At 31.2% G+C, this 12,444-nt stretch overlaps 1 protein-coding gene across 1 annotated transcript in view; it reads left to right on the top strand.

Annotated features, from left to right (window-relative positions):
- Positions 1-12,444, top strand: part of LOC119637531 (protein singed) — a 53,582-nt gene continuing 41,138 nt past the window's right edge. The window contains exon 1 of the mRNA XM_038033597.1: positions 1-477. The gene's annotated coding sequence lies outside the window, so the exon portion shown is untranslated. The remainder of the gene's footprint in view (positions 478-12,444) is intronic.

Below are 12,444 nucleotides of genomic sequence, written 5' to 3'. Positions count from 1 at the left end.
AAAACTTCAAAACTTTAAACTAGCTTTTAAATAGTGAGTGCGACTAAAGTAAAAAAGTGATTGAGACTTGGAGAAATTATTTAAGAAAAATTCCGAAAAAATATTTTTCCGTAAGCCTTTCTTTTCTTTATCATATCAAAATATATATTTGAATATAATTCAATTCACCTACGCAAAGGGCAAGAAAAATATCAATAATAATAATAATAATAACGATAAGTAAGCATTAATAATAAATAATAACAATAACAAGAAACAAAAGAAAATGGTGTAGCAGAAAACCACACGTAATATATATAAAAGAAACAAGATAAAATAAAGCCGCTACACAATAGTAGAATTAGGGCTGAACGAGCAAGAATAAACAAAAATTGTTAAAAAGGAACACGAACAAAGGATTTTCTTTTAATAAAAGCAAAACAAACCAGGTGGATTTTTTTTTTTAATATTCGACCAAGTGCTCAAGAAGTATTCAAAGTAAGTTATTTGCGACTTTTTCATATGCACATGAACATAAAAAGAATTTATAGACAATTTTAATAAATCATAAATGCACGTATATCTACAAGTGCACATATAGATAGAAATATACATGCGCGTGCAATAAGCATAGTGGCGTAAGTCTATGTACAAAATACATAAAATTACACTCCCAACATAGAGTAGAAAAGTTCAAAATGAACTCATACTTTTACCAACGGAAAATTTTTAGAAATGCAAGTTTTAATGCAAGGAATTGATGATATTATTTTTGAAGTTATAATATAACGTATATATATAACGTAAATATATATATGTATTTATACATATATTATATGTATATATATCTACATATACATATATACATACATATATATATATATAACGTATATATATAACGTATATATATATATATATATATATATATATGTATATATGTATATATATGCATGTTATATATATATATATAGAAAAAGTAATATAATTAAGAAATTAGCTTGCTTTATTCAATTAAGGCTTGTCTACGAAAGAAAATAAATAATCGGAGTTTCATGGTATTATAATGTTTCCGTTTTACGTCTGAAAAATCGTTTTGTTAAAGGAAAAGAGGTGAAAGGAAAAGATGGATTTAAGAAGCATCATAAAGAAAGACGCAGTGTTAAAAAAAGCATTCAGCAATAACACCTTCTGCTTAGCTCGCTTAAGTGTAGGGTTGCCCAGTTTTATATCAAGAAAATGAACCTCAAAGGTTTACATTATTTTTAAGCGCCTGTGTTTGTAATCCAATTACTTTTCTTTCAGTCTTTGCATTCATTCATACAATTTTAGCATTTTTTCTTTTATTACGCCTATTTCTGGCTCTCCTCGCTATATGTACAAAAGGGCGTTCTTATTCGTGTCGATGTGTACGTAATGTTTGTTTATTGCATTCTTTATCGTGTGTATCTATCTGTTGAGAGTCCTTTTATTGTTGTTGTTGTTTTCGTTATCACCGTCATCCTTTCATACCTTCGTCCTTATATTATATATATATATGTATATATACATATATTCATATTTATATATATATATGTATATATACATATATTTATATTTATATATATATGTATATATAATATTTTATAATATATGATATATTATATATATATTTTATATATTATATATATTATATGTATATTATATATTATATATATATGTCTATACATGTTATATTTTCCGATTTACTTTATGCAGGATTTTTCGTGTTTTTGGGGCGTATGCCTGTCGTCGTTGTTGCGTCGCGGTTTTTGTTGTTAATAAACTCCGACAATTTTTCCTTTGTTTGCATTTGCCTAGTAGTTGATAGTTTCGTTAGACTTTCTTTTTTTTCTTTCCAATTTAAAAATCAGTCTATCGTCATTAATGTTATTATCAAAGTGTATTTATACTGTTTGTGTTTAATTTAAGTTATTTAGGTAAGGTGCTAACGCATAACAGTAAGTAGTCAATAATCCATTTGTCGCTTATTCGAGATATAATGCTCGTCCAGAAGACTTATTATATTAGTGTGTGTGCTGGTGAATGGTTATAACCATAGTGAAATTTCAGTGGATGTCATTCGTAGTTATTTCTTTTCTGGGCTGCATGCTGGACATACTTAGTGTCTCGCTTGAAGTCAACTTGACATGATAAAAGAGAATTCATCGCAATCTGCGATATACGCAAAATTTGATTACATGGAAGAAAAAAATTTCTTTTCAATGCATTCACCGTTTTTGTTTTCGGAAAAGAAGAAGTGCCTTGCAAACGCCTATCGCTATGCTTAATTTTTTGAGAAATTAACGTTTAAAGGCAGCCACTTTGACGTGTAAGCTAAAGCATTTTACGGATATATGTTCGGCGTTGTGAACTTGTTTAGCAAAAAAATCTTTTGTAAAATAAAATTTCAATCGTCGGTTTTTAAATACAGGCACACTTATAGAATGGCGAGTATTTGCAATTTGAAAACAACGGAACAACAAATAATTAGAAGTTAGTTGATTTGGTTAGACAAATTTTTCAAGCCGTTGACGTGATTTTAACTGTCAAACAGGCAGATAAAACAATCCCGCTACTCATGTTAAAGCTTAGTGCAGTTACATAGCTCACACATCCCATGTAAAGAGTCAAAAGAAAAAATGTAAATAAACAGTTTAGTTTTTTAAAAGATAGACGCATTTATTTACGCCATTTTTACCGTATAAATCGCGTAAAACCTGCGATAAGAAATCTTTACCAAAAAAAAAAAATGTTAACGAAAGTTTGGCAAATTTTGTGTAGTGAAATTTCCAATGGACATCGGATTTTGTTTTTTCTTTGTACGAAGGAATTTGAAGGATATTTATTCTCTTGACCAGCATGAGATGTGAAGTTGACTTGGCTGTGACCGTCCGTTCACAAGGCTAAGATTGGAAAAGTTTGAGATCGACCAAGAAAACTAACTATTTAAAAAACATGGAGAAGAAAACTTTGAAAAAAAAATGTTAAATATAATAAAAGATTATTCTTGTCAATGACCTTTAACAAACTTAGATGACCCAAACAGCTTCATTAGCCTTTGAAACGTGAACGGTTAGAAATATGGTAGAAATTCGTTTTTCTTTAAATAGAATACTTTGTAACCCCTTTTAAAGTCCTTGCGCATGTGCCGAAATTCAACTTCCTGGCACAACGTTGGTCCCTTAACGGCCTCTTCAAGTCTCTTCACTGCTGAGCTGTTTGTTTAGTGTTTTTACCTCTTGAAGACAAATTGCTCTCCACCCGGAAATCCTTTTAAGATGTATGTGTCTTTCTGCTGCCTACCTTTTATTACTTATTGAATTGTTTAATATATGTGAAAATTAAAATCAAAGCTGAAACATGGCGTATATATTGTTACCTGGTGGCAGAGGCTTAAGTAGATGTCAGAACGCTTATAATAAAAAGAAAATTACAACACTAATTTAACAAATATTTAGCAGGGCCATCTTAAAATTTATTGCATATACAAGCGTGACCAGCTCTTAATCCGCAATAAGCAAAAGTTCTAATATTTGCTGACATTAAGCTTTGGACAAGTCAATCTGAATCGTGACGGCTGATACGCCCACAAATAACAATATACTTTCAAATTTTCCTCAATTGATGTATGATTTATGGATAAAAGTGAGGCGCAAAGATTAGCCCTAAGTCCACTCTAAATTTCTGTGTTTTGTTTAAATTTATCGCGGCGTGCGACAGGACTAATTTTGCAAAGAATTATTTGGAGTCTGCCAAATTTTAGATAGATGATTGCTTTTTATCCACTTAAATTTGGATCGATATTATCTTTGAAAATTTGAGCCATGCTTATTGATAAACTCTGCCTTGTTTAAAAGTTGCTTTATGCTTGTTTGGTTTACCTTTGTCGCCACGGCGTCAGTTATCTAAATGAAGGATTAAGCCACAACACCTATGATCTTCGGTGGTGGGTATAACAACCCCTGATGGAGTTTCATTTAATTGAGATTTAAAAAAAAATTTGCCGAAAACAGCAAATATTCATATTTTGCCAAGCAATAGTATCCTCCAAGAGAGGGTGATATCAATAATCTTAACTTAAACTTACGTTGCACAAAACCACAACTGCGTGCAGAGCTAAATTAAATTAAAAACCTTAATGTATAATACAGGTATATATGCAATAGTATGACATAGGTATGTCATGCTGCCACCCCCTTTAGTTTTTATGAAGTGCTTTATATACTCAATTAAGGGTTGAATAAAAAAAAAATTACTAGAAAAAAGGCAAAAACGCAGTCGAGAGAGCGCAATTACGTCTGGAACAAACACAATAACCACATGAGGAAATCCCTTAAATACTAAAATTAATACTTTCTCTAATATATCTGCACACATGCCGTTCTAAAGATGAACAAAATTTTGGCTTTAAAATACGATTAAGAGCATTTGAAATGCATTCATTTTTGTTGGGTTTAGGATTTAGGGAAATTATTTATTAATACGTATATATACTATGGAAAACTTATAAAAAATGTTATTTTAGAAATTTCCGCTCAATGCCGGAAATCAGAACAATCACACGCAAATGCGTACGAGTCGATACATGTATGTTAATAAATTTATGCAATCATCATCGCGACATCATTACCATCGTCATTGTTATAATCATTTATAATGGGTTTCAGATTATCGACAACTTCGTACCTAGCATTTTGAAGGTTTCTGACGGCTATAATGCATAAGCCTTATGCATGTTATGCATTTTTAATGCATCAAGAAAATGTCAAAGAAGTGTTTTTTATAAAAACAGAAAACATGTTTAAGTATAAACCAGAAATACCATAAAAGTAAATATTATATATTAATATGTATATACATAGCTGTACGCGAATAGCAACACATTTCGTTCATTGTGTGTACTTTAATAAAAAGTGAACAAGTGCGTCTTATAAACAGGCCTGTTTGCTTTCTTGCATTTATGGTATGTCGTCCAAGGGTTTGTACATTCATGTGTGCTGTGTTCAAACGCCCTTGAAAAATGTTTCTATTTTAATATCAACTCCAATTCAAGCACTCATTCAACACCGCAATATTTTATGCTCAGTACAAGCGCGTAAAAGTTTACGATTATTTTTATTTTGTTAGTAACATTCAGAACATTTATGACACATTTATATTTACTGTGTGTCCCATTAATATTCGGATTTTTCGCTCGACAAAAAGCAAAAGTTTGTTAGGCCTAGTCCATTGTCCAAACATAAACATTTTTTTTACTACTTTGTACTACCAGGGAATACATATTAAAATATTAAAAAAAAAAAAGAAACAAAATATTATTCCAGTAGACAAGAAAATTAAGTAACTTCAAAATATTAAACAATAGAAAAAAAAAAATGTTTGACGGGGTTGCCTTTTTGCTTAACAATGTTATTTAAAAGTTTTAGCATATTTTGTATCAATTTTCTTGCATGGGAAACGGATCTCACTCCGTTGGTCTTGTACTCTATTTTTCATATCATGGACGGAAGAAATTGACTGTTTTCGCAAACACGGCCTTCTAATTGATCTCTCATATTTTTGATGGGGTTCATACCTGGTGACTGAGGAAGAAAGTGGAGCACTTTGGGGCAATTATGTAAGAGACATTCCTGCATTAAGCGAGATTTACGTTTGAGGTCGTTATATTCGTAGAGTTTAAAGTTTCCAAAACACGAAGTTTGTCCGCTCTTTCTTTCAGATTTTTCTTCGATATCCCTCTTTGTTTACGATGCCATTCATAAACAGCAATTTTCCGACTTCATTGGCCCAATGTATACCAAACTATAACATGACCATTGCCATGCTTGCCGTAACCCGTTGGTAGAAGAACGTAGTAGGTACCTCGGTCAATAAATCCTGAAACTGAAGACGAAAAATGAATATTTGGTCTTTTGCAATATTCAACTTCATTCACCAACATAGTTTCCTCCAGAGTCATAATTCGAGATGGTTTTTAATTTTCGTTGTGCTATCGTTCGCTTTAATTTTTTTTCAGTTTGTCTGCACATGTGAATGAATAAAAATTACTCGGGACGGTTTTTGTTTCTACAGTATATGTGAAACATTCGACCATATGCTAATGGTAATGTATTTACATATTACATATTTCCACACATTTTCTAATATACGATATACGATAGATATCATTTTATACACTGCCTTGTAGGATGAAATACTAAATTGTTGTGGTCTTTGTAACACAACATCAATAGCCACAGGACCAGGAAAAAGGGATTCTGGATCAGTGGTGTTACTGAAACAGACTAGTCATAATTGGTTGTCAAAAGTATAACAATGAAGACAGCAAAATAAGACCTTCACTACGAATTCTGTTACGAAAATTTTTGGGAACACATAAATTAGTCTACTAGTATGAAGTTCTTGAAATAGATATATTTGTTATCACTGCAAGTAATAGTGTGAACATTTTTAAAACTATTTCGTCTGCAATGAATAGATGAACACTTAATGCTCTGAAATTGTTCCGTCAGCCTGATTTTGTTAAATCAAATGGTAACCATTGTTATAGGATATTTCCCTGTTTGGTTAATACATTAACATTCGATTCCATAACAATATCTCAGTAAAAGCTACCGCAAATGAACTGAAATCACATCATTAAGCCATTTGCTGTGCTTCTGTAAAGGTCTAATCCGGATACTGAGCAAATGGAGATAATGAATATAAAGATAATAAAAAGATAATAAAAAAAGATATAAATGAATTCATTAGAGAATCGGAATAAGTAATCAGGTATATTGTCATTACAATCCTTATCCTTATTTCAATCTAGTCATTTTTATGTGCAAAAAAATTAACAATACGGTCTTATTGAATAACGGAGCTCGGATTGAAAATATATGATATAAGCCTTTATATCTGTATAATATAATATATCTTCCATGAGACCTTTGTTGATATAAAAAAAGTGGAGAATTCGTAATTACTTTTAATTCTGTTATAATCATAAATGGAAAATCATGATTTTTTAAATATATTTTAAGTAAAGTGTATCTAAAATTCGTTCCAAATTGAATATTTCTTACTTTATACACAATGTACATATATGTACCATCTATGCATTAATGGCGCTAATATATCAGCGCAGTAGTAAGTTAATTAATTTACTGTGTCTTATAGTTTTAGTGAAGCGTTCATCGTATGAAACTTTTATAAAACAATTAAGTAGGAAGTTAATTTCAAAAAAATGCATAGTTGGTGGCGTCCTTGGCAGTAAGTGGGGATATAACAGGCAGTTCTGAAAATAACATAAAATGGATATTAAATATCGCGAACAAAAAAATCAAAAATTAATTTAAGAATGCATTGATGGATATAATGTACCAACCGTGCGAAGCATGACACCTGCATTAAACTAAACTGAATTGAAAAGTTTACAAAAAAGGAAAAACATTAAAACTTCTTCAAAAAGCTGTTAGACTTCAAATTGGGAAGATCGAGAAAAAGAAGAAAAACCACTATGAAGTATGCCAAGAAATAAATAGAGCTAAACCGTGGCTCATCAGCAACTAGTAAATCGGGTATACTTACGGGTATATGTCATTCTGATTTGCACATAGATGCTAACATATGTTGCCAACGAACTTAAAGCCAAAGACGATAAAAACCTGCAATAAAAAATTTGTGAAAACAAAAAATTAAAAGCTAAAAATAAAGGGGAAAAAAGCGTGAATAGTGCAATAAAATGAACACAAACAGGCGCCAATGGTTGTTTTCATACTTAAGATCGCTCTGTTGGACATTTTGTATAACGTGTGGCTGTGTACGTAAGCAATATTTATATAGTTGGGTTTCTGCGCTGTTTTTATTGTTTTAGTTGTTGTTTGGCGGAAACATTTGTAATTGTGAGTCATCATCAGAAAACCACAATTTGAAATAAACAAAAGAGAGGGAGTTACGAAGTTAAGAGTTAAATACTTTGTATAAATATAAGCGTGCATATACCATTTTGTACATTATGTACTTGGATGGTATTATATATCGGCAAATCTGTCAAAAAGAGATGCGTGAATTAATAGCAACCAAGTTTATGAAAAGTGACACATGGTGCTTTACTTGGTGCAGCGTATTTTTAAAGTGCTGATGCAACCCTGTTTTTGCCAATAATTGAAATTTGCTCGAATATGTTACTAAAAAGAGAACAATTAATAGTAATAATAATCAAATGAAAGTCTACTTCATGGCTTCTCCGTCTATTTTCTCAATAATACTGAGCATATAGGGCTGAAAAATGTTTACTTCAATAACCAACAACAAAACTTATAGTGTATATATGTGCCCATAATTATGAGAGTGTTTCTCGTTTCGATATATTTAATGAATTACAGTTGAATAAATCAAAAATTATTTTTACATTATGCAACATTTTAATTTAGAATTTTATTAATTGAATATGAATTTGGAAATTTGTACGTATGTGTTGTTTTTAACGCTTGAACTGACTTAGACCATTTTCGAAATTAACTGAATGTCCTACAAATGATTGAAAGAAGTAAAAAACTGTGACTTATTATTATATTAGAAGCAGTAATTTTAATAAAATAATTCACGAACATTTATTTATTGATTATTTTTTAAAAAGCAATCCGTTTTTATCATTTTAGGCTTTTATCATTACCAGTTTTTAGTATTCTTAAAATGTTTCCGAAAAACTGGATGGATGTATGTTAGCAAACACGTGATAGCTTTACGTTTTTTTTCCGTTAGCGCTCTAGTGGCAGAGTATAATGGAAGTAATTTAATATTTCCGTATAATTTTGGTGTTCTTCTTTTAGGTGAAAGATCCAAAACGTAAATTTTCAAATCATCTAAACAAGTTTTGTAGAATACCTTATACCGTTCACTTTTGAAGAATTTCATCCATCGAATTTGCAGTCAAGGGATGGATTCGCTCGCGGTATTTTTTAATCGTCTTGTCGGTGACAGCTCTAGTGATTACGTCGAAATAAAATCTGGCTGCGACATTCGTTTTATCGAAAATGTATTTTTTCTTCTATACTTTTTCATAAATTCATAATAATGCTCAGAGTTATCGATATAATTCGTGTTTTTTGTTGTCATTTCTATTAACCGAAAATCACGATCATTCGACAGAAAAGAATGACCACACAACCAAAAATTTGTTTTTGGCTTGAACAAGCATCAATGTAAGCAATTATGTGTTTTTGAGTAGTTATATCCTCCATATGTATTAAAATTCATGATGCTACATCCTGTGCATCTCTTGAAGCTGTGGTTTCATCTCATATATACATCTTAACATTTTCATCGTTGAAATTATGGAAATTCAAGTTGTATACTTACATATAATATTTCGCTTATAATAAGCTACCGGAACAGAAAGTTTTGGATACAAGAATGCTTTTTGCAAATCAAATGAAACTTCATGATATTCTCTGGGATTTTCGTTTGCTTTTCTCTGGTCCTCTGGAAGACAATTCCTAACTTTTTCGGAATTTTGCAAACGTAAATTATGCCTTTGTCTAAGATGTAATTTCTTTTCTTAAATTAAAGCAAGTATTAAATACTTTCTTGTTGATCCACTACTTAACAAATGGATGGTTATTTTCCTCACATTTCTCTACATATAAGCTATACATTTTACGAATAGCTAAATCAGGACTCAAATATTTTCGACCAGGAGTGTGACGAGCTCTGGTGTGTTTGACTTAGACCACTTTCATAATTAACACCAAACGAATTCCATATCATGTTGAAATTACAACCACTATCTCATGGTTCAGTTTTGACGACATCGTAAAAGTTACATTGAATTAATTTAGTTTAAAATAATGTGATGTGAAATAATTGACACACTCATTTTTTTTAAATTTTGACGCAGACCGCTTCCATAATTATGAGCACATATATAGATAGCAGTTTTTCGTGTGCTTGTATTTGACAGCTGTTATTTCAACCACAAATCATATTAAAATTTTCTCTTGCTTCTAACAATACTCAGGATAAGACCTTAGATTGTATTTTTGGAGACTTAAACGTCAATGCTTCAGGTGGTGAAATTTTACTGCGAAATTTATTAGTAAAGATGTCTCGCCACAGAATTCTTTTGTACATACATCCTTGGTCAGCGTCAAATTCGCTGCCGATTTAGCCAGATTTATCCGTCGTTTTGCCTGTATGGATGTGTAGACGTATTTTGTTGATACTCTCCCGATTATAAAAATTAAAATGTCGACTTCAAATTGGACAGAAAAATCGCAAGTTCTTGCATTTAGGTTGATATTAAAAATTGTGCACGTCCATCGTAAAGCGTAAGCTAATAGAATCTCTGTTTTTTGAAGTAGAAGTTCTGGGGTTTGCCCATTACTCATAAATCATGAAAATAAAAGTCTGAAATTTTCTAAATTTATTTTGTGAACGATCTGTTCATTTTTAGAAATGGAAAAAATCAGCCGTACCCACAGAAATTTGTAAGTTATAAAATATTAATTCCTTTTCTCATTTTTTGGGCATTTTCTGCATATTACTATTATTACTAAAAAGGTAAGCAAGCCGGTATATTGAAAGTAATTTTGTAAATTCTCCACATAAAGATAAATTGTGTATTTTAAAATGAAAAAGATCGGCCACGTTCATTTATTATTTTAAAATACCAAAATGCAATATCTATGTTCAAATAATGATAACGGCATGTAACAGATGATTTATGTATAGCCGTAACATTCATTTCAATTCCCTAAGTCTTATCGACGTGTGTATATACGTAGGTTAATCCTAGGTGTTTCATTCTTAGTTAAGCTAATATACGGTGCTATACACTATCCGATCTTATTAGAAGAAATAAATTTTAACGTTCCTAACAGTTTTTCTAGATATGTTAATCTCATAAAACTTTGTAAGTGCAGATAAGACGTTCAAGGCCCTCTCTGAAAACCTAAATGATGTCTATAATTAAAGCTCCATATCGGATTCTCTCTCTTCTCTTGGCAACTCTCTTTAACATGTTCGTCTTGCCTACGTCATGTCCACATTACCTTCCAATTTTTAAAGTTTGATATGGCGTGTAAGTCGAAATAAATATATTCATTATCGGTTGCCTGCTTTTGCATGTTTGCATTGTTTGAGTGGTTCACTCCCAAACTTGGATCTATACTGGCTGCGAGCGTGTCGCTATGCTAGAAGTGAACGTGCTTATTGTTTTCTTTTTTTTCTTATTCAGTCATAAATGAATTTGATCTTTTCTTTTTTTCTCTATTTTCTTATACATTATAAAAGTTAGTTTTAATGTTTAGTTTAAGATTTATTATTAAGCGTCTGCTCTATTCGGTTAATATTTTATTGCAGCTGAAAGCATATGTAAATAAATATATAAATAAATACATTCATAAAATTTTGTCAAAAAGTCAGTAATTGCATCTCTCTGAGAAGCTGAGGCTAAAGCACATCAACTTAACCTAAGCGGAACGTCCGTTTTGATTAAGGGCGTCGTAATTGATTTATGAAAGTTTTTGAAGCTTGTAGAGCTCCATAATAGTTTGGTGAACTTCGAAAATAAATTAAATGTTATCGTTATTCATCGGCTTTTTCCCAGCTTTTACGAATTATGAATTTACGATCATCTCGAAGAGAAATGTGCTCTCACACAAAAATTCAATTTCAATTAAAGTTAATTTTGTTTGGATTGAATTAAACATAATTTTTCAGCTAAAAAGTGAGGACTCTAATGTATCGTACGGCGTAAGGAAGATCGACCATTTTTATAATTACCACCGAAGGATTGAAACACATTCATTTTGTTGTAACGTTTGCAACTCCCAGAAGGAAGCTTTAGAGATTATAAAGGATATATATTCTTACCGCCATAAAATTTTTAATTGATTTAAACATGTTCGTCGGTCCGTCTCTTCACCTGTACAATGTCTGCGATCAACATTCTCCTGGCCGCAAAAATGAAGTTAAAATGGTTGATATAGGCGCCTACAGTACAACGTAAGCTAAGAACATTTCTGTTTCCAAAACTAAAAAAAAATTGGCGGCTTGCTCATTACTCACAAATCGACGATCTTATACTATATATACAAAAACGTAAAAGATCGCTTACGCAATATCATAGAGTATTAAAACTTAAATTTTTTTTTTTTTAATCTTTCTAACGTGGAGACCGAAGCTTCAGAGACCACATAAAATATATATACTCGCCACCTGTGTCAAATTCGGAATTCATCAAAGCATCTGAGTAATGTCTGTTATAAAAGTGCTCTTCTTCGCAAATATGAAGATATCGAGTCCAAGACTGAGAACCCTTCCGTTTTCTGTTTTTTTTTTTGCTTATTGCTCATAAACCACAATAGATACGCGATAAATATTTCTGCATTTTTTTTGTTTTTATTTTTTTTATAAGTGATCAGTCACTCAGAGGATGTCCCCTATTCGTGGCATACGGTA

This window comes from Glossina fuscipes, unplaced genomic scaffold (assembly GCF_014805625.2).
Source record: "Glossina fuscipes isolate IAEA_lab_2018 unplaced genomic scaffold, Yale_Gfus_2 60, whole genome shotgun sequence".
NCBI lineage: Eukaryota > Metazoa > Arthropoda > Insecta > Diptera > Glossinidae > Glossina > Glossina fuscipes.
This window is presented reverse-complemented; position numbering and strand designations above follow the sequence as displayed.